General features: G+C 40.2%; 1 protein-coding gene across 1 annotated transcript in view; it reads left to right on the plus strand.

Moving 5' to 3' along the window:
* The first annotated feature begins 790 nt into the window (after positions 1-790).
* LOC122801246 (serine/threonine-protein phosphatase 2A regulatory subunit B'' subunit alpha-like) overlaps positions 791-24,460 on the plus strand; it is a 1,986,253-nt gene continuing 1,962,583 nt past the window's right edge. Inside the window, exon 1 of the mRNA XM_044070799.1 lies at positions 791-1,673. The gene's annotated coding sequence lies outside the window, so the exon portion shown is untranslated. The remainder of the gene's footprint in view (positions 1,674-24,460) is intronic.

Raw genomic sequence — 24,460 nt, forward strand, 5'->3', positions numbered from 1 at the left:
TAGATCTCTTCAGCAGCTCTGGTAGGGTAGAACAGCAAGCCACAGATCTATAATTAACTGGAGTCCAACCAGCATTTTTGAAGGTATAGTTTACAAGTTGGACTACTTGCTGAAGGGATTTACTAATGTCTGGTGAATACTTTCCTATAAGTTCAAAACCCCCTTCAGAAATCTTACAGAAGGAGCATCTTTAGAAAAGTTGCAAGACTGGTTCACATCTCTCAAGCACTGTGCTCTCAAAAGATTGTGCAAGCGCTTCACCATACTACCACACACCATGACAGAAAGTAGTAAAAGCTGCCAATCATCTAAAAATGGTTCCTCCTGAGGAACACCTAACCTGGCTGTGGTTAAAGATATCGGCAGGTTATTGGACTATAAATGTAAGCCCTATACATACAAATTTCAAGTTGTTTTCTTGGATTCACATGGCAAAGCATACAGTCACCAACATTCCAAAGTATGCTATAAAAGAAAGGTAGCCGATCCGTTTGCTTCAGGACATATTTTGGACACGTTTAGGTGTAAAGTAGGGGTATTAACCACAGCTATACTTAAAATTAATTAAAAATACCCTCACATTCATCCCGATTTTGACACTGCAGTCTACAAAAGTGTATCACAAAGGTGTGACTCAAAAACTTTACAAGAAACAACCGCTACAATCAAGAATCGAGGGAAGAGAAAAATAATCAAAGGCAGGCCCCAGAATCACATATATTTTATTTCAAACTGATATTATTTAGACTTTTAATAAAAATCAGAAACGTTGAACAGAACCATACATGCAGATTGATTTTAAAGTGTTTAATGATGTATGCTACAAACTGTAACCCTTTTTGATCTTTCACGCAATTAATTTCCTTCCACAGCAACAATCAAGTCAACAATTAGCGCACAACTGGTTTACATTCTGAGATATTCCTATGTCCCATGTTGACGTTTACAAACCACTAGACTGCAGTGCGACCATGTAAATTCCAGTATTTCCATACCACTGGAATGCATCTGGCCGCAGACCTGTCACATCCACGTTACCATGGAACATTACCTTCCGGCATGCTCAGCACCGTAAAAACATAAAATAAACCGCACCAATGGAAAAGAGAAGCCGCGAACTTGGTTTACCCATCTAGACGGGTCATGTTCTTACACTCCTTTAAAAATCAGCACAAAACAGAGCAGGCTTCTACTTACTACACACCCCTTAGACCCTCCACCACCACCACTGAAAAAAAAAACTTTTGCAAAATCAAGAAACACAATTTTCGGCTCAGCTCCGTGGCGCGAGACACAAAATAACGTTAGAGTGGTGGCAAGTTCTACATCTTACAACTGCTCGAGACGGAGTCTAAGCCAAATCAGAGCCTTTAAGAAGACTATGGAAGGCTTCTTGCTGCCGCAGGGTGTGATGGTATTAACAACGAGGGGTGGGACCGCAGGTGGTGTCAACATGCCGAACTACGCAGTAGGATGTGTTAGTTGTTCCATGAAGGCGGAGCTGTTAAGAGCCTAGCTTGCACTAGGCAGCTGCTCGGTGCCCTGTAGTTCATGGGATGGGATCGCTCGTTTTCAAAGGAAAAGAGTGAACTTTTTTAGCCAAGGTATTTCCAGGGTGAAGGTGGATAGGAGGGATCTTAACTGCTGGGATCTAAGCTTGAAACGCCGAAAGGGTAGGAATCTTGCTCTTTCATTTCGTCAGTGCTTGTTAAAAAAAAAACTCCTGTAGACTGTTTAAGAGTCTGTGCTCTGTCTGCTGTCGCCGACCTATATAGAAGGTGCACTATTTAAAAAGCTGTAAAACTGTTCATATCACGTATTTTATTTTGTATTTATAACTATAAACAACGCTGAACAGCTTATCTTAATGTACCGCGATGGGAGATCAAAAATGTGTCCTAAAATAAGCAGCAGTTCTGTAAAATAAAGAACAGGTGGTATTGGCAATCCCCAAGTTGTATTGCTTTTCAGAGACTGGGAGCGTGCAGGATTTGTAAACGTCTGGATCCATTCTGGTGTGAGCAGATATAAAAATTGCATTATGTGCATATATGTAAAGCTGAAAGCGGGGATGCATCGATCACAGTTTGGCAAACAGCTGTAGGTCTGCTAAACATCAAAACTTAAAATTGTGACAGAAAGCATTCCAGTGTAGAAATATTTGGGTGAAGTTATGTAACTGTGCAAAGGATGATGGCTGCAGATTTTGCATACCTCAGTATGCAACATGTGTGTGCATTAAATGCCACAGCAGCACTCTTTGGGAGTGCAAGTGCCCGAAAATGTAACACTTTTCTTGTTTAACTCGGTAATTCAAATTAGTTTACGTGCAAATGCTGAATCTCATTTAGTCTGGCATTTGTAAGCTTAAGAACTGCGAGTTTTAGAAGTGCAATATGCTTTGATACAGATTGTTTAAGTTGAGGTCAGCAATGGAACTTGAATTTTTACTAACAGAGGACACAGTTGTAAACATGCCATGAAAGTTACTGTCACAACAGTGTAATGTTACCTCACAAAATACAATAATAATTTCATGTAGATAGTAAAAGGCAACAACAAGTAAATGTCCCATCATATTCTTGTTCTTGCCTTTGTGTTATTCACAGACAAAATGTAAGGGCTGAAAACTACCATGAACACGTAAAAAGATTCTTCAGCTCTGCACTGATCAATAACTTAGTAAGTACCTATGAATTTTATAGAAAACCCAGTTGCTACACTCATCATTTCTCCCCCTCTGATTTCATTAAAAAAACAGTAAATCCTATGTTGAGAGGGTAGCTATGAAAGAGAAAAACAAATTGCGTTGTGACAAAAATTGTACAAGTTGATCTGTATGCAGATTAGGGCTAAACATTGAAACAATGAATGTGTCACACAGCATGTGATGGAAGTACTCTCTTTTAAAATAACTTTTATCAACCAACAAAATGGTATGTTAGATAAAGTACTTTCTGTTGTACAATAGAGACTGTATCTTTTGCATAATTAGTATGAAATAGACTCCTGAGTGGATAACAGGGTATCCCAGTGGAAATACATGTTATGGTAACCCCAGTAGGAATGCTCAGAAACCAGTCAATTTACACACGGTAAGTGTAGTTGTGGTAATTTGGGTTCAAAATGGAATTCCACAGAGTTGGTGGACCTACATTTATGTTATAATGATTAGAGTAAAGTGCAAATACGTTTCAGTCTAAAAATGATCTGTTAAAAGGTATACTAAACTTTTAATTCAACAAAAGAAATTACATTGGAAATGCATCAGAATGAATAGCTTATTGTCTTTTTATATGTTCTGTCAGTACTGATTTAAAGAGAGTGACCACCAATGAAAAGGTAACCTGAAAGCATGTCAGCTTACCTTATTAGTAGCCCTTAGGTTACTTTGCCACACGTTTTCGTCAACTTAAAGATAATAAAAATTAAGGAGAAAAGGGCATGATGTAATTTCAGTAATCCATAATGATAGAGGTGTGTGTGTCTGTATATATACAATGGTTGGATTTAAGCTGTCCTAATGCCTCCTTACCAAAATATTTGGAAACCCTTTGAACCACACCTTGTGATATGGGAGCAGTTCCCATCATGACTCACACCCCTACCATAGTTGGTGTTTTTGAGACGTCTGATAAAAAAATAGATTTTCTATGAAAGCAGACACTTGGCAGGTTAATTGTGAAGCTTGTTGTTTTATGAGCAATCCAGTAGACTTCCAGCAAAACATGTTTATGTTGAACATTAGCAGAGAATGGTTTTGCTTATTTATTTGTGTATTTATTTTTCAGTTGTTATAGTAACCAGGTTAGAGATGTTTGTTCATAGAGATAGTGGATAATTTATACTTGAGTGTATAATTGGAATATTTAGATTAATAAAAATTTTTTTCTGAATAGAGAATTCACTTAATTAATGCAGTCATTTTTGCATGAAACACATGTACCACATACATCAGAGTAGAGGTAGTTGGGCAGAACATTTCATGTTTTGATAAGTGTGTCCAAAATGTTGCTGGAAATGCAGTTATATAATGCATTATCTAACACAAGCAGCAAAGTAATTTCCAACACAAAACGCTTCTTCGTGGCTAAAACCTTAGCATTTAACAGATTAGGTTTCCGCTAACAAAATTCTTATCTTGGTGGCTGTGATTTTACCTGGTGTAGTTAGCCAAAACATAATTTTATAAAAGGCGTGAAAGTTTACTCTTTGTTCATTTATTTCCATTGGAAGGCACTGGCCAGGTGTCTGCAATTTTATACTTTTGGTAAATTGCGGGTACATACTTTTTATCATTTTTGCGGACCATTATTCCATAGTTCGTCTGTGGTTTTACATCTTAGCTGTATAATAAAGGTTGAGCTGGGTTGATATTTTATAATCAACAAACCAGTGTGTATTTTTATGCACATACCTGTGTAATACCTTATAAATCCAGAAAGTGATGTTAAGGGGGTTTACTAAACAATTTTAGGCCACCGTTAAGCATTTGTTATATTGTTTTATTTTTGTTACTTGCATTCTGGAAGAGATGGCCTTAATCTTCAGCTGAAACTGTTTAATGTCATGTGCTCCTAAAGAAGGTCATTGATGAATCTGCTTTTTGGAATACTGTAACATATCAAATTAATATTATAACATTTAGTGATATTTTTATCCTGATTTTCTATGACATGATGTAAAATTCTGATGTTGCCATGTTTTGTGATTTAATATGCATTTTTGTTAGCATTGATAATAATCATATTAACTATAAGGTTTTGCTGTCAAGAAGTTTTTAAGCAGAGGCGATGCATTTGTTTTTATTTATGAGCCTTTGTGTTTTAAAGTCATTACAAAGCAAATTAAATGCACAGGGCAACTACAGGTGACCAACTGATGCATTTTAGATTGGCAGAGAAATCTGTAAGTGCAAGGTTTTATGTAATTTGCATTCTTAAATAAAATAAAGCAGACTGGAACATGGATAGTAATGATCCGTATGTGTTTAGCATACGGTTTTGGGGGAAGATGTGCATGCACTGCCCATTATGGCCAGTAGAGGTCTCCTCTTTGTACATAGACTACCTTACCTGGACTGCACACTGAGGTAACTCCTCATTTTTTGCTGTCCTCAATGGAGAATGACCGCTTGTTTTAAGTAAATATTGTTGTCAGAAAATAATGATTAATGTATGCTAAATACAGTTATTTGATTAAGTGTTCCGTTTAGTATTGCTGTAAACAGAGTAATTTTTGATAATGTTGGCATTGTATTGAAATAATTTTCGTTGCATGTTAGCATGCCTCAAAAGGCTAAGGATGAGGCTTTCAATGAGATGTACATTTTATAAATTAATTTGAGTTTATCTGATTCTAGTTGTATATAAGCGGAATAAAAATTCTTTGTTGTCCTTGGGGGAAAAAGCTGTTATGGTTAGTGGTCCCTACTTTTTAAAATGTGAAACAAATAAAATAAATGATTTGACTGTTCCACTCATGGGTCTTAATCTCAATGTTTTACTGTAACAATGTAGGAAAACAATGGAAATGCACTGTTTGCTAATTTATAACTTAATTTTCATGTAGTACTCTGTTTTCTGCCATTTTTCTTTATGTGGTTGCATAACATTCAGTATTGTTAGCAATTTCATTTGTGAAATGAAGACAAGAAATTGCAGAACATTTCATTGAAGGAGACAGATTGGGTAGTTCTCTTGTAGCGCCTGTTTCTTTGAATGTAGTTAAATACATCCATTTACATATCATGAAAAAATGTAACCATGAAAACACTCTAACCACGTGAGGTAGGCATCTACAGAATAACTCCTAGAAGAAAACTTTCAGACTCTGTTACCATGCTGGTAATATGACGAGGCAGCAGGGCCTCCATTGATCCGGAATTATAGACAAGCCCAGCTTCTCAAAGTGCTTGCTAGGTTAGCAGTGAATGACCAATGACATGTTTTCCAGTAAAGGCACAGACTATGTGTAGCTTGGCAAATGACTGCCCCCAGTGTACTCAGGAACATCGTGTAGTATCTACTGACTCTCTGAAAGCTACATGAATATTTTCATGTAGTACAGTGCACACCATTTCAATTATGAAGTAGTAATGGATTACTTGTTGCCAAAGTGAGGACCCATTTTGTTTCTGCTGCTTACCATTGATTACACTGTATGTAGAAGCTGGAAGTATTCCTGAATAACTTGTGTAAAGGCACTGACAATTACTCCCCTCTAGAGAAAGGAAAAAGGTTCCAGTGTGGTATTACTGGGATCAGGTGCTCATAGAGGCAAAGGAGCAAATGTAAGAGGAGACTGAAACGATTGACCCCAAAAGCTAGTAAAAAAGAAGGCCTCAATGAAAGTAATAAAAAATGTGTAATTCTTTGAAATATACCTTACAGTAACGCACATTATACATCTTCAAAATTAAGATACAACAAAAGATAAAGTATCGTGCATGTGCTGTCATACTTTTGTAATATTTTGAATTTAGTTGGGTGGGCCCTTTGGTGTCTGTGTTGCTTCCCTGAGGTGTCTGGGATGACTGTGATGTGAGATCAACCAACTTTCTGTTTACTCCATGTTTCCAAGTTTGTGTGACCTCAGGTTTAATACAGTTACAGTGTGACAGGATAAGGGCAAATCCCCCAGTTGATCATGTATGAGGGTAAAGCTCTCATTGCAGAAATGATGACGTTTGAGTTTTGTGTGACAGCATTCCTTGCACTGTTTTTGGATTCATGATGGTGCAGTGCTTTTTAATCTTGACTAAGTGAAACAATATTTCATTATGCAGCTGGGTTGGGAACTTCGTTCTGTGGGATAATCTCAACAGTGAATGTGAGCTGATAGCATTTGAGTCGGCTGAGAGACTGTGACAAATTGAAGCAGGTTAACAGGAATTTGATAAATAAATGGGCATATAACATTTAGACTGGATGTTTTCTCATCGCGAAAACCAAATAATGTAAGCTGCTGCTGTCTTTATAAATATAATGGCTACCAAAATAACTGGCATACTGTGGAATATGTGTGGTTTTCTGTGTTGTAAGTATTAACTGGTTGTACCATTGTGTTGGCGTTACTGATAATGTTGAAAAAGTGTTTTGTGATGCAGCTCTGTCTTGCATCATCATTATGCAGAATATTTTTATATTCAGATGTTCAATTGGACAGGTCCAAGTAAAGTTCCACTCGATCTCCACTGAAGTATGGATATTTCAAGTACTGACTGGAAGTTCAAGTACACGTCTTGAATATGAGAGCACCTCTTTCAGCTGATGCTTTCTGGTAAAATATTCTTCGGTTAGCTTGGGTTTATTGGCTCTTAAAATCCCCCCCCCCCCCACACACACACACACACACACACACACACACACACACACACACACACACCAATTCCTTAGATTTTTTTCTAACCACTTACAAAGAATAGTTATACCTCTAAATTAATGTGCTGATTTTTTTTTTTTTTTGTAATTTTTATTTTTGGTTACAATGTTTTACTTAAAATCATCCCTTGTAATATGTATTGTCATTTATGCATTTTTATCAGATATTTTTACATAGGCATAAAATGCTGAATGTCATTGACTTTTTTTGCTTACTGAAAAACAATCCCCTCTCTGTTTGAAGTTGCTGTTTTGGTCCATTTCTGTCTCACAAATGTTAAACTATTGCTCTTTGTTAATAAGTGTTTAACTTTTTGAATATGTCACAAGTTATCAGATCTGTGCGGTGGCATTGATTAAGAGAGAAGCATGTAGCCACTTATGTTGTGTAATCCTGTTCACCCAGAGGTATATCTCAAAATTCAGTGTCCTGGATAATGCATTTATATACTAAAAGTGTAGTACCAGTACCCACATTTGTACTGTATTTCATGGTACCAGTCACTGGAGCATCTGGAAGAACTGCCTTAAAGAAATTATACCATAGCAGTCTAATTCATTGAAAAGTGCTGTTCACCTGATGCAGTCCACAATACAAAGTCACATGCCTCTGTCTTGTTATGTTTTTCTTCAATGTATCTGAGATGCGAGATTGTAGTTAGTAAAGTTTTTAGTGTCTGCATTTTCAGTAGTAGTGAATATGTAGCATGTTTTACATGACAGATGGAAACAGTGCAAAAGCAGAATGACTGTTATAATATTATGAGGAGCTACTAATGTCTTAAGAAATGCACTAACTTAATTGATCATGCTTATGATGTTGATTGAAATGTGCCTGGAATTTCATTGTTTTTTTTTTTTTTGCTACTTTGAGGCAGAAAACTGTGTCTATTGTTTGTACAGCTGTTGAAACTGCACTTTTTTCAGTGATCTCCCTCTCATACCCGAAGTGGAGATGAAGCAGGATCCAGACATGGATTCAATAAGACTGAAAGGGGGCAGGATCCAGACATGGATTCAATAAGACTGAAAGGGGCAGGATCAGACATGGATTCAATAAGACTGAAAGGGGCAGGATCCAGACATGGATTCAATAAGACTGAAAGGGGGCAGGATCCAGACATGGATTCAATAAGACTGAAAGGGGGCAGGATCCAGACATGGATTCAATAAGACTGAAAGGGGGCAGGATCCAGACATGGATTCAATAAGACTGAAAGGGGCAGGATCCAGACATGGATTCAATAAGACTGAAAGGGGGCAGGATGCAGACATGGATTCAATAAGACTGAAAGGGGGCAGGATCCAGACATGGATTCAATAAGACTGAAAGGGGGCAGGATCCAGACATGGATTCAATAAGACTGAAAAGGGGGCAGGATCCAGACATGGATTCAATAAGACTGAAAAGGGGGCAGGATCCAGACATGGATTCAATAAGACTGAAAAGGGGGCAGGATCCAGACATGGATTCAATAAGACTGAAAAGGGGGCAGGATCCAGACATGGATTCAATAAGACTGAAAGGGGGCAGGAGTCAGACATGGATTCAATAAGACTGAAAGGGGGCAGGATCCAGACATGGATTCAATAAGAGTGAAAGGGGCAGGATCCAGACATGGATTCAATAAGACTGAAAGGGGCAGGATCCAGACATGGATTCAATAAGACTGAAAGGGGGCAGGATCCAGACATGGATTCAATAAGACTGAAAGGGGCAGGATCAGACATGGATTCAATAAGACTGAAAGGGGCAGGATCCAGACATGGATTCAATAAGACTGAAAGGGGCAGGATCCAGACATGGATTCAATAAGACTGAAAGGGGCAGGATCCAGACATGGATTCAATAAGACTGAAAGGGGCAGGATCAGACATGGATTCAATAAGACTGAAAGGGGGCAGGATCCAGACATGGATTCAATAAGACTGAAAAGGGGGCAGGATCCAGACATGGATTCAATAAGACTGAAAGGGGGCAGGATCCAGACATGGATTCAATAAGACTGAAAGGGGGCAGGATCCAGACATGGATTCAATAAGACTGAAAGGGGGCAGGATCCAGACATGGATTCAATAAGACTGAAAAGGGGGCAGGATCAGACATGGATTCAATAAGACTGAAAGGGGCAGGATCCAGACATGGATTCAATAAGACTGAAAGGGGCAGGATCCAGACATGGATTCAATAAGACTGAAAGGGGCAGGATCAGACATGGATTCAATAAGACTGAAAGGGGCAGGATCCAGACATGGATTCAATAAGACTGAAAGGGGCAGGATCCAGACATGGATTCAATAAGACTGAAAGGGGCAGGATCCAGACATGGATTCAATAAGACTGAAAGGGGGCAGGATCCAGACATGGATTCAATAAGACTGAAAGGGGGCAGGATCCAGACATGGATTCAATAAGACTGAAAAGGGGGCAGGATCCAGACATGGATTCAATAAGACTGAAAGGGGCAGGATCCAGACATGGATTCAATAAGACTGAAAAGGGGGCAGGATCCAGACATGGATTCAATAAGACTGAAAGGGGGCAGGATCCAGACATGGATTCAATAAGACTGAAAAGGGGGCAGGATCCAGACATGGATTCAATAAGACTGAAAGGGGGCAGGATCCAGACATGGATTCAATAAGACTGAAAGGGGCAGGATCAGACATGGATTCAATAAGACTGAAAGGGGCAGGATCCAGACATGGATTCAATAAGACTGAAAGGGGCAGGATCCAGACATGGATTCAATAAGACTGAAAGGGGGCAGGATCAGACATGGATTCAATAAGACTGAAAGGGGCAGGATCCAGACATGGATTCAATAAGACTGAAAGGGGCAGGATCAGACATGGATTCAATAAGACTGAAAGGGGCAGGATCCAGACATGGATTCAATAAGACTGAAAGGGGCAGGATCCAGACATGGATTCAATAAGACTGAAAGGGGGCAGGATCCAGACATGGATTCAATAAGACTGAAAGGGGCAGGATCCAGACATGGATTCAATAAGACTGAAAGGGGCAGGATCAGACATGGATTCAATAAGACTGAAAGGGGGCAGGATCCAGACATGGATTCAATAAGACTGAAAGGGGCAGGATCCAGACATGGATTCAATAAGACTGAAAGGGGCAGGATCCAGACATGGATTCAATAAGACTGAAAGGGGCAGGATCCAGACATGGATTCAATAAGACTGAAAGGGGCAGGATCCAGACATGGATTCAATAAGACTGAAAGGGGCAGGATCCAGACATGGATTCAATAAGACTGAAAGGGGCAGGATCCAGACATGGATTCAATAAGACTGAAAGGGGCAGGATCAGACATGGATTCAATAAGACTGAAAGGGGCAGGATCAGACATGGATTCAATAAGACTGAAAGGGGCAGGATCCAGACATGGATTCAATAAGACTGAAAGGGGCAGGATCCAGACATGGATTCAATAAGACTGAAAGGGGCAGGATCCAGACATGGATTCAATAAGACTGAAAGGGGCAGGATCAGACATGGATTCAATAAGACTGAAAGGGGGCAGGATCCAGACATGGATTCAATAAGACTGAAAGGGGCAGGATCCAGACATGGATTCAATAAGACTGAAAGGGGCAGGATCCAGACATGGATTCAATAAGACTGAAAGGGGCAGGATCAGACATGGATTCAATAAGACTGAAAGGGGCAGGATCCAGACATGGATTCAATAAGACTGAAAGGGGCAGGATCCAGACATGGATTCAATAAGACTGAAAGCCAGCCGGATCCAGACATGGACTCAATAAGACTGAAAGGGGCAGGATCAGACATGGATGCAATAAGACTGAAAGGGGGCGGGATCCAGACATGGATTCAATAAGACTGAAAGGGGGCAGGATCCAGACATGGATTCAATAAGACTGAAAGGGGCAGGATCCAGACATGGATTCAATAAGACTGAAAGGGGCAGGATCCAGACATGGATTCAATAAGACTGAAAGGGGCAGGATCCAGACATGGATTCAATAAGACTGAAAGGGGCAGGATCCAGACATGGATTCAATAAGACTGAAAGGGGCAGGATCAGACATGGATTCAATAAGACTGAAAGGGGCAGGATCCAGACATGGATTCAATAAGACTGAAAGGGCAGGATCAGACATGGATTCAATAAGACTGAAAGGGGCAGGATCCAGACATGGATTCAATAAGACTGAAAGGGGCAGGATCAGACATGGATTCAATAAGACTGAAAGGGCAGGATCAGACATGGATTCAATAAGACTGAAAGGGGCAGGATCCAGACATGGATTCAATAAGACTGAAAGGGGCAGGATCCAGACATGGATTCAATAAGACTGAAAGGGGGCAGGATCCAGACATGGATTCAATAAGACTGAAAGGGGCAGGATCCAGACATGGATTCAATAAGACTGAAAGGGGGCAGGATCCAGACATGGATTCAATAAGACTGAAAGGGGCAGGATCCAGACATGGATTCAATAAGACTGAAAGGGGCAGGATCCAGACATGGATTCAATAAGACTGAAAGGGGCAGGATCCAGACATGGATTCAATAAGACTGAAAGGGGCAGGATCCAGACATGGATTCAATAAGACTGAAAGGGGCAGGATCAGACATGGATTCAATAAGACTGAAAGGGGCAGGATCCAGACATGGATTCAATAAGACTGAAAGGGGCAGGATCAGACATGGATTCAATAAGACTGAAAGGGGCAGGATCCAGACATGGATTCAATAAGACTGAAAGGGGCAGGATCAGACATGGATTCAATAAGACTGAAAGGGGGCAGGATCCAGACATGGATTCAATAAGACTGAAAGGGGGCAGGATCCAGACATGGATTCAATAAGACTGAAAAGGGCAGGATCAGACATGGATTCAATAAGACTGAAAGGGGCAGGATCAGACATGGATTCAATAAGACTGAAAGGGGCAGGAACCAGACATGGATTCAATAAGACTGAAAGGGGGCAGGATCCAGACATGGATTCAATAAGACTGAAAAGGGGGCAGGATCCAGACATGGATTCAATAAGACTGAAAGGGGGCAGGATCCAGACATGGATTCAATAAGACTGAAAGCGCGCAGGATCCAGACATGGATTCAATAAGACTGAAAGGGGGCAGGATCCAGACATGGATTCAATAAGACTGAAAGGGGCAGGATCAGACATGGATTCAATAAGACTGAAAGGGGCAGGATCAGACATGGATTCAATAAGACTGAAAGGGGCAGGATCCAGACATGGATTCAATAAGACTGAAAGGGGCAGGATCCAGACATGGATTCAATAAGACTGAAAGGGGCAGGATCAGACATGGATTCAATAAGACTGAAAGGAGGCAGGATCCAGACATGGATTCAATAAGACTGAAAGGGGGCAGGATCCAGACATGGATTCAATAAGACTGAAAGGGGCAGGATCCAGACATGGATTCAATAAGACTGAAAGGGGCAGGATCAGACATGGATTCAATAAGACTGAAAGGGGCAGGATCCAGACATGGATTCAATAAGACTGAAAGGGCAGGATCCAGACATGGATTCAATAAGACTGAAAGGGGCAGGATCCAGACATGGATTCAATAAGACTGAAAGGGGCAGGATCAGACATGGATTCAATAAGACTGAAAGGGGCAGGATCAGACATGGATTCAATAAGACTGAAAGGGGCAGGATCCAGACATGGATTCAATAAGACTGAAAGGGGCAGGATCCAGACATGGATTCAATAAGACTGAAAGGGGCAGGATCAGACATGGATTCAATAAGACTGAAAGGGGGCAGGATCCAGACATGGATTCAATAAGACTGAAAGGGGGCAGGATCCAGACATGGATTCAATAAGACTGAAAGGGGCAGGATCCAGACATGGATTCAATAAGACTGAAAGGGGCAGGATCAGACATGGATTCAATAAGACTGACAGGATCCAGACATGGATTCAATAAGACTGAAGACATGGATTCAATAAGACTGATTCAATAAGACTGAAAGGGGCAGGATCCAGACATGGATTCAATAAGACTGAAAGGGCAGGATCATGGATTCAATAAGACTGAAAGGGGCAGGATCAGACATGGATTCAATAAGACTGAAAGGGGCAGGATCAGACATGGATTCAATAAGACTGAAAGGGGCAGGATCAGACATGGATTCAATAAGACTGAAAGGGCAGGATCCAGACATGGATTCAATAAGACTGAAAGGGGCAGGATCCAGACATGGATTCAATAAGACTGAAAGGGGCAGGATCCAGACATGGATTCAATAAGACTGAAAGGGCAGGATCCAGACATGGATTCAATAAGACTGAAAGGGGGCAGGATCCAGACATGGATTCAATAAGACTGAAAGGGGCAGGATCCAGACATGGATTCAATAAGACTGAAAGGGCAGGATCCAGACATGGATTCAATAAGACTGAAAGGGGCAGGATCCAGACATGGATTCAATAAGACTGAAAGGGGCAGGATCAGACATGGATTCAATAAGACTGAAAGGGGGCAGGATCAGACATGGATTCAATAAGACTGAAAGGGCAGGATCCAGACATGGATTCAATAAGACTGAAAGGGGCAGGATCAGACATGGATTCAATAAGACTGAAAGGGGCAGGATCCAGACATGGATTCAATAAGACTGAAAGGGGGCAGGATCAGACATGGATTCAATAAGACTGAAAGGGGCAGGATCCAGACATGGATTCAATAAGACTGAAAGGGGCAGGATCCAGACATGGATTCAATAAGACTGAAAGGGGCAGGATCCAGACATGGATTCAATAAGACTGAAAGGGGCAGGATCAGACATGGATTCAATAAGACTGAAAGGGCAGGATCCAGACATGGATTCAATAAGACTGAAAGGGGGCAGGATCCAGACATGGATTCAATAAGACTGAAAGGGGCAGGATCAGACATGGATTCAATAAGACTGAAAGGGGCAGGATCCAGACATGGATTCAATAAGACTGAAAGGGGCAGGATCCAGACATGGATTCAATAAGACTGAAAGGGGCAGGATCCAGACATGGATTCAATAAGACTGAAAGGGGCAGGATCCAGACATGGATTCAATAAGACTGAAAGGGGGCAGGATCAGACATGGATTCAATAAGACTGAAAGGGGCAGGATCCAGACATGGATTCAATAAGACTGAAAGGGGCAGGATCCAGACATGGATTCAATAAGACTGAAAGGGGCAGGATCCAGACATGGATTCAATAAGACTGAAAGGGGCAGGATCCAGACATGGATTCAATAAGACTGAAAGGGGCAGGATCCAGACATGGATTCAATAAGACTGAAAGGGGGCAGGATCCAGACATGGATTCAATAAGACTGAAAGGGGCAGGATCCAGACATGGATTCAATAAGACTGAAAGGGGCAGGATCCAGACATGGATTCAATAAGACTGAAAGGGGGCAGGATCCAGACATGGATTCAATAAGACTGAAAGGGGCAGGATCCAGACATGGATTCAATAAGACTGAAAGGGGCAGGATCCAGACATGGTTTCAATAAGACTGAAAGGGGGCAGGATCCAGACATGGATTCAATAAGACTGAAAGGGGGCAGGATCCAGACATGGATTCAATAAGACTGAAAAGGGGGCAGGATCCAGACATGGATTCAATAAGACTGAAAGGGGGCAGGATCCAGACATGGATTCAATAAGACTGAAAGGGGGCAGGATCCAGACATGGATTCAATAAGACTGAAAGGGGGCAGGATCCAGACATGGATTCAATAAGACTGAAAGGAGGCAGGATCCAGACATGGATTCAATAAGACTGAAAGGGGCAGGATACAGACATGGATTCAATAAGACTGAAAGGGGGCAGGATCCAGACATGGATTCAATAAGACTGAAAGGGGGCAGGATCCAGACATGGATTCAATAAGACTGAAAGGGGGCAGGATCCAGACATGGATTCAATAAGACTGAAAAGGGGGCAGGATCCAGACATGGATTCAATAAGACTGAAAAGGGGGCAGGATCCAGACATGGATTCAGTGACTGAAAAGGAGGAGGAGGAGTTCTAAGGGCAGCAGCATTTTCTGGGGACAAGCCTGCTCAGGAGTGAAGCAAAAGTCAGAGTGGGATAAAACAGATGCAGTTGTCCTATACCTAACCACCTGTCATTGTTTTTCATTTCTTTACTATTATAATTTTTATAAAAATAAATCCAGCAAATTAGAGATTGCCGTGTATGATTACTAAACCAACATACTGATTGCTGATAGTTGTAAGTAATTTTCATTATTTTATATAGTTGACACAGTTGCTAGGGTTGTGCCTGAAAAGGGTCTCTTAACCAGTGTAGCTACATAGTTACCAAATGTTAAATTGCTGCAAATTGTGGGGATTTTTTTTTTATCTAAATGCATTGATCTCAGTTTTGATTACATAATCAGTTGAGAGAGTGAGCGTATCATTTACATAAGAAAAGATTCTTGAGGTGTACTACAGCTTTTTCCAATTGTTGTGGTGGCAGTATAGCATTTGGGTACCGCTGCTTTGACAAAATGCAACCACGTCCTTTACAAATTATTTGTATTCCATCAGTGTTGGAATTGGTTACCACACTCTCCACACCTCTTCTAGCATGCAGAAGAATAAATACAATTCATGTGAATGGTTTACATCCAGCAAAGAAGTATGTTCTGTCATTCAAATCTAGATCGTTGACAGGACCAGATATAAACCTAGCATATTTTATTTCTATTATTATTTGGCTACTGGTGAACAGAAACCTGAAAATGCAGTACCTTCTCTGCTGAAGGAAGCCATTGTTCTACATAGCCATAAATGTACACTAACTGACAAAGTGGCAGTAGACATTTAGGCCTGCTTAGAGCCCCGTTACCAACAAGATAGAACAGGTAACGCACAGATGGCTTTAAACCTCCATCTGTGCTTCTTTCTACCTTCGGGAATTGATGGGAAATTCCACATCATACCTGATCACATTAGGACCAGGTGCATTATAGGATAACTATTGATGTGTATGGTTTCTTGTTCTATGTAAGGATTTTAGTGTTGTAGGAAACTCAGTAATCACTTGCAGAGTGTTTAGTTTTTTAGAAATATTAATATTATTATTACTATTTCACTTTACTCAGTAAACAATTCTACTTGACATTTCTGTGATTTAGGTTGTTTTGTGTTCTTTCCAGACAGACTCTGCAATTGTTTATTGAGCAGTATTCTAACTTGATCATCAGTTCTAAATAAATACATTCAAAAAATAAAATATTTACATGAAAAGCAGAAAGCAAACGTGTATAAAATTGCTACCTCAAATCCCAGAGTGATCCAGGCTGGATGGAGTACCACAAGGGTCTTTGCTACCTTTGTTGCTGTTCAATGTTGACAGTGTAGCATTTGGGTGGTGCTGCATTTTACAAAATGCAACCACTCCCTTTACAAATTATTTTATTTCAACAGTGCTGGAATTGGTTACCACGCTCCCCACATCTGTCCCAGCATGCAGAAGAATACATAAAATTAATGTGCCAGCACTGCAAAAAGCATAAACATCATCCAGTACACATTGCAAATCTGCTTTATTCTGTCATGTTAATACTAATCTAACCACTAACCAAGCAGGGTTGCAGGAAAGGGTTATGTTTCTTTAGTACTTCAGTTCTTCAGATGTGGCTCTGGATTTTTGTTTAGTTAAAATAAATAAAACTGCAAGTACAAGCAAGGCACTACTGGTAATAAAAGGCTCTTTTCTGACAAAAGCACAGAGATAGGATACTAAATATAGTCACAGTCGGCAGTACCAAGGGTGTAGCCAGGCATACTCCTTGTACTCTGCGGAGTACATTTTTCTTTGCATCATTCAGAAACCTTGTAGCTTTTTCCAGGCTACATTATGTATACAGTTGTCTAATGTAATGCATCTAAAACAGGTACATCACTTGATACCAGAATTACTTGTACATATCAATAGTTTTAGAGGGAAAAACTGGAACTTATATGTATATTTATTAACTGCAGGGGTGGGGCTAATGTTTTGAAAGATATGTCCAATTTTTAAAATGCCAGCTGGTTTGGGAGGGCGGTAAAAAGAGTTTGTGAGTACACAGTCTAATTTTCTGATTACACCCCTGAGCAGCACTCCCTAAGTATTCACTGTAAATCAGCATTTGGAGTTTTTGTGCAGCTGAAAAATTACTAAGTTATTTTAGTTTTGAATTTAGTTAACTTTGCCCAGATTGTTCTTGTTTTTAACCTTTTGTTTTAATTGATCGTCCTCTTTGGCTTTGCTCAGTACAAGGGTAGATAGGCTGGAAGTGAGGTACCATGTTTGTAAGTAACCATAGTATGACATCCAACTATTGCCTTAAGCTCCCAAATTGTGGTAGTCTGATATCCAAAACAGAAAAAAGTTTAAGCAACTCAGTCATTTAATTAACTGTTATATAAAATGCTTTTAGTGAAATTGCAAACATCTCGCACCAGCATGTGCAAAGGAGATAAATAAGTATTCTAAATGCAAAGCCTGCAACCAGCACAGGGACTTGCATGCAGTCATTAAATTCCCTTCTAGTGGAGTGTTGTCAGATCAAGCCAGTACTTTCTGAAATAGTTTGTAGCAGCCCCTGAAAACAGTAATGAAAGGTACTGTAACTTTTGTTCCTCAGGTAACTTTCCATTACATAAATTAGTCCTCCATGACTTGTCAGTCTTCCAGGTAGCTTATGCCTGTTCTTTTTTCAATCCCTGCCTCCTCTTTTCCTCCCCAGACTGTCCCATTCTAATATTCCAGTTGTTTGTTGTACACGTGTTTCTCCTTCAGGACTGATAGTATTACTTGCCCAACTCCATGACATCTCCAGTTCGCAGACTAGGAACTCAAGCTGTCACTGGTATTTGTATCACTTGTAGCTGTCATCATCGTTATCCTGTTGCTGAGATTATCGTTTACAGTTTTTATGTAGAAATGTGTTCGGTCTCACTGTTAACTGCAGTGGTTTGGAGATCTAATGGAAACTGATATGCAAATTATTCTCAGCTACTGAGTACCCCTAAAATGCTAGCATTTGCTTTTCATACCTGCCTATGTACATAATTATGGCTGTGCTTAGTTGTATGTATTAATTATTTTATTTTATTTATTTTACAGTCTACCGGGATAGTCCATTGGGCCCAGAAGAGCCCATTTTCATTGGGGTCCAAGGGAGAAAAGCTCCATAAGACATTATACAAATTTAGACAAATCATTAGAAATCTTTAATGCAGTATACAGTTTAAAAACATTTCACTAAATATTTACAAAACATGTCAGAAAGTATTTTCAAAATACCTTAGTTTATACGGTGGAGAATATAAAAGTAGAAGTGAAAGGAGCCTTGCATAGGTATCAAATGAGAGTTATAGCAGGGGTAGAGAGAAGGGGATAGGAAGAGATTATGTCACTCCAGAACAAGTACAAATATGACTCTCTCATTGTTCATGTTGGTGTGAATGACCTGAAATGTACCTCCCTGGACTACATGAAAAGAGACATGGAAGAGCTCTCTGATCATGTAACCCAGGCGGGTATGACCCTGACTCTGAGTAGCATCCTCCCCTCACCAAGAATGATACCTCAGTATAAAGAAAATATGATCAATTTCAACAATTGGCTAAGCTTCTAGTGTCATTTAAAGGGGATCCAGTGTCTATCAGCCTGGGATAACATGCTCGACAAGCTGCGTTGCTTCGCAAGAGACTGCTTGCACCTGTCACCCCTTGGCTTTCGAATACTGGCCAAGGCTCTTGCTGCCCCTATAGTGCCTTTTTTAGGCAAGGCTCAAAATTCAAACCCACCATTGTAAACAGCACAAGTAAAAAAATGAGGGTTATGCTACTCAACGCCAGGAGTTTAAATCTCAAAATGCATGCGCTCGAAGCACTCCTAAGTATGGAGAACGTCGACATCTGTGCAGTAACTGAAACCTGGTTCAAGGCTCCAGAGAGCACTCCAGCACTACTGGGCTACAACTCATACCACACATTTCGGCCACAGAACACGGATGAAAACACAAAAGGAGGGGGTGTATCCATATTCATCAAGGATACTCACACCTCCAGGTTAGTGGCGCAGCATGATATCTCTAAGATCATCCATGTGCAACTAACATCGGGCAAATCTGCAATGCAAATTGTGGTCTGCTACAGATCACCCACCATGACCACCACTCCGCCTATCTGGAGACATTGGAAAACATGAAGGTCCTACCAAACACCCTGACATTGGTCGATTTCAATTACCCTACCATTAACTGGGAAAACTATTTGAGTACAAACTCCCAGGCTCAGTGCTTCCTGGAATTTATCAACTCAAATGCCCGGATCAGCTGGTAAACTCCCCTACCAGAGGCCACAACATATTGGACCTGGTCATCACCAACATGGGCGACAGGTGTTCCGTACCGGAGGTCAACCTGTCACTGGTTAGATCAGACCATAAACTAATCACCCTGGATGTCCACACCCCACCACAACCCCCAACCAAGGAAACCACAGTGAAAAACTTTTTTAAAGCAAACTTCACCTTACTTAAGGCAGAGGTGGTAAGTTTCACAGCCCCCATGGTAAAGGATAACACTTCCCAAGATGCAGAATCCTTTACAATTGCACTCTATGAGCGCCTACAAGGATGCATGGATCGTGCCATCCCTAGCAAGACCAAGACTCACTTCCCTAAGAGAAGGAAACCAGACTGGTAGGCCCCTGCCATAAACAGGTTATACAACAGAAGGAGGAAACTAGTTCAGAAAAAAAGCAAATCCAAGAAGAAAAGACATCCCTGATCAGTATCGGTAAGAAACTAAGGTCCCTCATGATATCATAAATTCGAAAGAAAAATAGCCAAGGATTCGAAAGATAAACACAAAGCCTTCTTTAGCTATGTCAAGAATCTAAGTGGCAACTCCCTGATATGCTCTGAGCTAGAGCAAAATAGCACAAAATATACTGAACCTACTGATATTGCCAACATCCTGGCAGATAGATTCAGTGCAAACTTCAACTCCCTCTCACCTTCAAAAGGGCCCACAACAATGCCAGAAAAGTGTAGTGTCCCGGAAATCACAGAAGCACAGGTGAAAACAGCCCTTTAAAAAGCCAAAAACACAGCATCAGTGGGGCCAGATGGTGTCCCAGGCTGCGTCTTGCACGAACTACAGAATGAACTAACCCCCCACCTAAACACACTGTTCAACCTCAGCCTCTCCACAGGCTACGTGCTCATAGAATGGCGCACAGCAACAGTTATTCCACTCCACAAAGGAGGGGCCACAACTGACCCTGGTAACTATCGCCCCATAAGCCTGACTAGCCTGGTCTGCAAGGCTATGGAGCGCATCATCATGGAACTCATTAACAAAGACATTGGGAACCTCCAAACACTTGACCCGACACAATTCGGCTCTGTTAAGGGCAGATCATGCCTACTATACGTGGTTGACTTCTTTGAGACAGTCGCCAAGGCCATAGATGAGGGAAAGATGGTTCACACAGCCTACCTTGATCTCGCCAAGGCGTTCAACACCATTCCTTACTCAGGTATTATAGAAAAACTCACCAGCCTGAACATAAACCCCTATGTCACAAGATGGGTTGCCAACTGGCTTACAGACAGAACTCACACGGTAAGAATAGCGGGCTCCAGGTCCGACTCTAAACCAGTCACAAGTGGTGTCCTGCAAGGCTCGGTTCTGGGACCCCTACTTGTTTGGCATATATTTCTCAGAAGTACAGGGAAACACAGGAGGACTATGGCTAACCAAATTCGCCGATGACTGCAAACTGAGAGCCATAATTGACTCTCAGGCTGACACGGACATCCTTCAAAAAGGCCTTATTGAGACATATACCTGGTATCAAAGTCATGGTCTCAAGCTAAATGCCAAAAAATGCATAGTCATCCCATTTGGGAACAACAAAACACCCACGAATTACCAGATAGGTGGCAGCCCCCTTAATACAGAAGAGGTAATAAGAGATCTGGGGACCCAGGTAGATAGTAATCTCTCCTTTGACAATTATATTACCAAAGTAGTTAGGAAATCCTTCTATGTGGCCCATCTAATTACCAAGGGGTTCACATCTAGAAATAAAGAGGTTATAGTGCCCCTATACTTGTCACTCATCAGACCCATCATAGAGTACAATGCCCCATTTGGAATGTACATCACAAGACACTTCTAACAACTGGAAAGACCACAAAAGCACATCACCAAGAGGATTACTGGCCTCAAACATATGTCCTATGCAACCCGACTGGAAAAACTCCAGCTGTACTCAGTGGCATATCGCTTACTCAGAGGTGATCTCTGCCTGACTTACAAAGCCATGTCCAACTCAATTGATGGACATGCTCCACCTAAAGAAATCCAAGTCACTGCGAGCCACTCGCTGTAGTGAGCTAAACCTCACCACAACAATAAATAGAACTTGCTGGAGGGATAGATTCCTGTCACAGAGACTCCCCATCCTTTGGAACAAAATTCCTAACTACATTAGGCAGAGACCCTCACTAACACTCTTCAAGAGAATAACACAGTACGGCAACAACGTAAGTGAGAAAAACTGGTGTGGAAGGCAACCACAATAATTCCTCGGCTCGGACACAAAGCAAATAGTTTATTACGCAAAAACAGAAAAACAATAAATCCCAGGTTAAGCGCTTTCATCTGACACTTGCAGACTTCTTCAGAACATAGGTATGTAACTGCTCTTTCAATTTAAACACATTATGGCGCCAAAAAGCCACTTCAATCAAAGAATTAAAGGTGCATGTACAAACAAATATTCATAACACACATCCTTTCTTAGAGAATTCCTATCCTAACAAAGTGAATTGCCATCTTGAATAAAAAGTAATACATTGGTAATATATAATGTCCACAACATAAAAATATTGTCCTTAACATAAAAATATATAAATATAAAAATATATAATGTATGCTAAAAAATGATTGAATGTCTCCTGGGGACTAATAACAAATCTTACGTTTAATAAAAACCTTACGCTTAATGTAAACCTACCAATTGATAATTGCTAGAAAACCTAAATATAACAATAAATATGACTATATCAAATGATAGTTGTGAAATATATTATAAATAGTAAAAATTATGAATTTTTTAATTGATTAATTTAAAATTATTAATTTAAAATGATTAATTGATAGACTGTTCAAGGTGTTAAAAGTGTTAAAAATGTTAAAAAATGTATGAAATACAATGGGAATGTACAAGAGGAATGTATGTATGTATAAGCGGGACGCTATTCCAAGACCCTATGCTAACTGCAAGAACGGTTTTATGCTAATAAAATCGTTGATGCCAGGCAATCTTGTGGCATCAGTGGTAATTTGCCATTTGCTCTCTTTCATGGCCAAAAGAGCTTTTACATTCCCCCCAAATGCTGTGATGTTAACCTTATCAATGATAGCAAATTTAAAATAATGCGTAACACCATGTTTTGATATATGCCTGTAAAGGTTAGACATGATTTGTAGTCTGCAGAAGTGAGAATAGGGCACTGGGTGAGAAACTGCAAAGCAACTAACAACCTGTATGGTAGGGAAATTGTAGAAATCTTTTTGAGATGAGTATTCGGTACCTAAAACCTAGATGACAGCAAGACCTCAGGGGATAGAGTCAATTCAGACTATTTAGATACGCCTTTCTTGGCAACATTCTAGTTTCACTAATCAATGCATTTTTTATAAAGTCTATTGAAAATATAACAAGATGGTCATGCAAATGAATCTTGTCGATTTGTTATTGCTTATATCAGCCTGGAACATTCACTGCTGTGTAGTCTTGAAGCCCTGCAGTAAGTAAACATTAGTTAATCTTCAAATATTTCTTTTCACTTCCTTTGATAGCAAATAACTGATAGAATCATCTCAATTAATGATTTCAAAGCTCTCTTTTCCTTTATTTTTCTTCCCATGCATTACTGTGACAATTGGAAGCTCTGTAAATACTGAAAACCAATGAACATGCCGACACCACCAAAATTAATGAAAAGATGGCTGAGCAAGTTTAATTATTACAGAAATTTATTCTGGATTGTTTTATTGTTAGCTCCTCTGTTAAAATGACAGTATTAAACTTGAGAAACATATTCTATTTTATGGTGTGAGTTATTTTACACTCCCCTACCTCGGACCTTGAGAGGATTGGAAGAGCACCATAACTGTTACATTTGTAGGATCAGAATCGTGAATCTCTTTTTATGATGTCCAACAACTGGAATCCAGCTAATTGTTCCTGACATTTTTATTTTATGTTTGCATTGTGTACTGGGGTAGTCTACTGATTTATGATTACTCGTTGTAAAATGAGACTTTGAAATGTCATAAACTGGACACTAGAAAAAGTGTTTCAGTAACATTTCACAGAATAAACTATAACCACTGCACTCCAATCAAACTGTTTACTTAAAATATTCACTTCCATGTATTACAAATCCCTGTATGGGTACAAGTGATGTAGCCTTTGCATGGGAATACACCTTTTCTTTTTAAGTATAAATTAGTTAAATTCACACTTAGCATTTCATCAAGGAAAAGCATGGACCAATATATGTGGAAGATTTTCTAACCATAAATGGGCAAAAGTCTGCAGCACAATATTGCTCCCTTTTTTCAGTATTGTGTGTCTGTACCTGCTTTTGCTCCCCAATGGAATATGGAAAAATATCCCTGTAAAATGTATACACCTTGATATGGAGTCAGGAATGGCCATCATGAAGAGACGCAGAAAATGATGTAACTTCAGTAACAAATTTACTAGAAAGAACTGGAATACTAAAGTAACATCTCGCATAAACTCCATCAAAGTTAATTGCATCTTAAAAGCAGCAGGACTGTGTATATAATCTACAACCCTTTTATATGTCTGTTGTACTACAAAATATTCCTTAGCAGCTCCCATTAGTACCCTTGACTGCTTAATCTTCAAAGGCACCTCAGCAACTTGCTAGAAGTTGTCATAAAGGAAACATAATTCTCTTGTCCTGATGAATTAATTAAAGGGAGAGATAGTAC

Source organism: Protopterus annectens, chromosome 4.part1 (genome assembly GCF_019279795.1).
Source record: "Protopterus annectens isolate FY-2018-M chromosome 4.part1, PAN1.0, whole genome shotgun sequence".
Taxonomy (NCBI): domain Eukaryota; kingdom Metazoa; phylum Chordata; order Ceratodontiformes; family Protopteridae; genus Protopterus; species Protopterus annectens.